Source organism: Mus caroli, chromosome 13, assembly GCF_900094665.2.
Source record: "Mus caroli chromosome 13, CAROLI_EIJ_v1.1, whole genome shotgun sequence".
NCBI lineage: Eukaryota > Metazoa > Chordata > Mammalia > Rodentia > Muridae > Mus > Mus caroli.
Genome location: NC_034582.1, coordinates 62,555,870 through 62,560,070, shown reverse-complemented (window position 1 = coordinate 62,560,070; position 4,201 = coordinate 62,555,870).

The following is a 4,201-nucleotide window of genomic DNA, read 5'->3' as shown; positions in this document are numbered from 1 at the left end:
CTCGGACGTGTCACTCCCTGATTGGCTGCAGCCCATCAGCCAGAGTTGTCGTCACGGGAAAGGCAGAGCACATGGGGTGGGAAACTACCCCAGCGCATGTGCAGATGGTTTGTTTACTACTTAGAACACAGGTGTCAGTGCCATCTTATAATGGTGAATGTGAGGACGGCTCCTTACAAGTAGACACTCATTATGCCACGAAAACACTGGGCACCATTCCAAGTTCTAGGGGCACCGAGATAAAACACGGTACCCTAGGTGCTCACTATTTAATGTATGAAAGTCATTAAAAGGGCGTTAAATCCAGTATTTAATAATAAAGGGCATTAATAGTCTCCTTCAAAACATGCCAATTACTCTCTACAGTTTGCATCGAGGCAAAGTCCTTTGCTGTAGTTTCTCTCCAACCCACAGTACACAGTCAATGCTCCACCTTCAGTCAGTCAGTTGTCTGACACTGACTCTGGGAGCCCCCGTTCCCCTCAGGGTCCAGCCATGCCTGATGTATGTCTCTTTAGTGTTCTTCAGTCTGGATCGGTTCTCAGTCTTTGTATTTTTTGGTACCAGCCAACTTGAAGACTATGGATCAAATGCTTTGTTGAAATTTCTTGGTTTTCCTTCCTAATGAATCTTGTGGTGCATCATTGCAGAACCACCACAGAAGTGAAGCTGTGACCTCGGCACTCCTCACAGGAGCTGGAATTGGTTGGTTGATATTACCAGCTTGTCTCCTTATGAATGGGCGTTCTTCAAGTTTCTCCACTATAAAGTCATTTCCCCATTTATGATTAACAATTTTTAAAGTCTTATTGCATTGGTTATTTAGTATTGTGCTTTCTTCTTTTTGTTGTATTTGCTTATTTTTTTTTTAAATTTAAATTTCAACCAACATTGACACTGGTTCATACTTTCTTATTTTCCTCAGTTGTTCATGTTAGTTAAGATTGTTGTTCAGTGTGAGATCCAGAGTGTTCTGGAGTGGAGGGTAAAGCCATTCATGCAGGCTCTTATGTATTGTGAAATGGCCTACATCACTGTATTAGTCAGGGTTCTCTAGAATCACAGAACTTATGGGTTGTCTCTATATAGTAAAGGAATTTATTGATATCTTAAAGTCTGCAGTTCATCTCCCCAAAAATGGTCAGTAGCAGCTGTGAATGGAGCATGGAAGTCCAAGGATCTAGCAGTTGCTCAGTTCCACACGGCAAGCAGGCAAAGGAGAGAGAGAGAGAGACAGAGAGAGAGAGAGAGAGAGAGAGAGAGAGAGAGAGAGAGAGAGAGGGAGGGAGGGAGTGTTTTATCTTAGACATTCTAGTTGGTGTAAGATGGAATCTCAGAGTTGATTTGATTTCCATTTCCCTGATGACTAAGAACTTTTAATATTTCTTTAAATGGGTCTTGGCAATTTGAGCTCTGTTGTGAATTCTCATTTAGCTCTGTACTTCATTTTTAATTGGGTTATTTGGATTGTTGGTGCCTTAGGGTCTTAGTGCTGTGAACAGACACCATGACCAAGGCAAGTCTTATAAAAACAACATTTAGTTGGGGCTGGCTTACAGGTTCAGAGGTTCAGTCCATTATCATCAAGGTGGGAGCATGGCAGTCATCCAGGCAGGCATGACACAGGCATGAGCTGAGAGTTCTATGTCTTCATCCAAAGGCTGCTAGTGGAAGACTGACTTCCAGGCAACTAGGGTTAGGGTCTTAATCCCACACCCACAGTGTCACACCTATTCCAACCAGATCACACCTATTCCAAAAAGGCCACACCTCCAGATGATGCCACTCCCTGGTCCAAGAATATACAAACCATCACATTCCACTCCCTGGCCCCCATAGACTTGTTCAAAAACATGAGTGTATGGGGGGCCAAACTTAAACATAGCATAATGCAAATGCATTTAGTCCAACTTTCAAAGTCCTCATAGTCTATAGCAGTCTCAACAATGGTAAAAGTCCCAAATTCAAGATCTCTTCTGAGATTCATCCAATCAATTAACTGTAATCCCCAAAGCAAGTCAGGAAAACAGTGGGGCAAACTCCAAACTCTGCATCTCCATGGCCAATGTCAAAACAGTCTTCAGATCTCCATTTCTTAGCTCCAGCTAACTAGCATCAAATGTCCTAGTAACCCCTTCTATTCTTTAAGAATGGCTGGAACTGCTGAGTTCTGCTGGTTGCTGGGGTTGAAACATGGCCCACTTGTCCTATTACATCTATCACTGCCTGTACACTGATTTTGAACTCAGAAATCTACATGCCTCTGTTTCCCGAGTTCTGGGATTTAAAGCATATACACCACCATTCCTGGACCTAAGCTTTTCTCTACTTGGAACTTGCTCTGTACCAGGCTGGCCTTGAACTCAGAGATCTGCTTGCCTCTGTCTCCTAAGAACTATGTCTCAAGATCTGGTTCAAAAGTCTGTCTTCCAGCCTCAAGATCTGTATCATAGGGGTGTCCTCTATCTCTGGATTGTAGTTCATTCCAGATTAAAAGTCCACATGAAAAAAAAAAACACTGGTCATAATAATGCCTGACATGATATGACTATCTCCTGTTCTACTGCAAAATCATACACAATATGTTCAGCTGGATGGAATCTTGCCCTGAGGTCACCACTCCCTTAGTTTCATTTAATATTCTTGCCACAGGATTTAGCTCCATTCCACTTCCTGATGTCTCTTTAATATTGAACCATACATTTTGTATTTTTCCTTTCTAAGTTTGCTATGTTTGATCAAAATGCTCTTCATGAGAGGACAAAGTCACTGCTGGGCTTGCTTGAGACTCTGTTTATCCGTGCAAATAATCCAAATTTCTTCACTTTAGCCTTAAGCAGACTCTCTTTACAAGGGCAAAAAGCAGCCATATTCTTCACCAAAATATTACAAGAACAGTCTTTAGGCCACATACTAAAATTATTTTCCTGTGAAACCTCATGAACCAGATCCCCGCAGTTCAAATATCCTCAGCACCATCATCTTCCATAATCCTACTAGGATGGCCCATTAAACTCCACTTAAAGCATTCCACTGGTTTCCAAAGTCCCCAAATCCACACTGAAAAAAAATAGTCAGGCCTTTCACACCAATACTCCCCTCCTAGTAACAACTTGTTAGTTTGGGTTTTATCACTTGAAGAAATAACGTGACTGGCATAGGGTTTTACTGCTATGAACAGACACCGTGTCCAAGGCAAGTCTTATAAAAACATTTAATTGGAGCTGGCTTACAGGTTCAGAAGTTCAGTCCATTATCATCAAGGTGGGAGCATGGCAGTATCCAGGCAGGCATGGCACAGGCATGAGCTGAGAGTTCTATGTCTTCATCCAAAGGCTGCTAGTGGAAGACTGACTTCCAGGCAACTAGGGTGAGGGTCTTAATCCCACACCCACAGTGTCACACCTATTCCAACTAGATCACACCTATTCCAACAAGGCCACACCTCCAGATGGTGCCACTCCCTGGTCCAAGAATATACAAACCATCACAGTTGGTGTCTAACTTCTTGAGTTCTTTATATATTTTGGATATTATACCTCTGTTTTTTATGTAAGGCTGGTGAAGATTATTTCTCGATCTGTAAGCGGCTGTTGTCCTATTGACAGTGCCCTTTGCCTTACAGAAGCTTCTCAGTTTAATGAGGTCCCATTTATCAATTTTTTGATGTTAGAGCCTAAGCTATTGGTGTTCTGTTTATGAAGTTGTCTCCTGTACCAAGGAGTCAAGGCTATTCCTCACTTTCTCTTTTATTAGATGATCCAGTTTTATGTTGAGGTCTTTTGATCCATTTGGACTTGAATTTTATGTAGAATTATAGATATGGATCTATTTGTACTTTTCTACATACAGACATCCAATTACACTAGCTCCATTTGTTCTTCTGTCCATTGTCTGGTTTTGCCTTCTCTATCAAAAATCAACCCAAAATGTGTGAGTTTATTTCAGCATCTTTGATTCATTCCATTCATCAACCTGTCTGGTCCTATATCAATACCATGCAGTTTTTATTACTATTGCTCTGTAGTATAGCTTGAAATCATAGATGGTGATAACTCTGAAATTTATTTCATTGTTCAGGAATGTTTTTACTATTCTGTTTTTAGGGGTTTGTTTGTTTTCATATGAAGTTAAGAATTGCTCTGACAAGGTTTGTAAGGAATTGTGTTGTAATTGATTTCATTGAATCTGTAAATTGCTT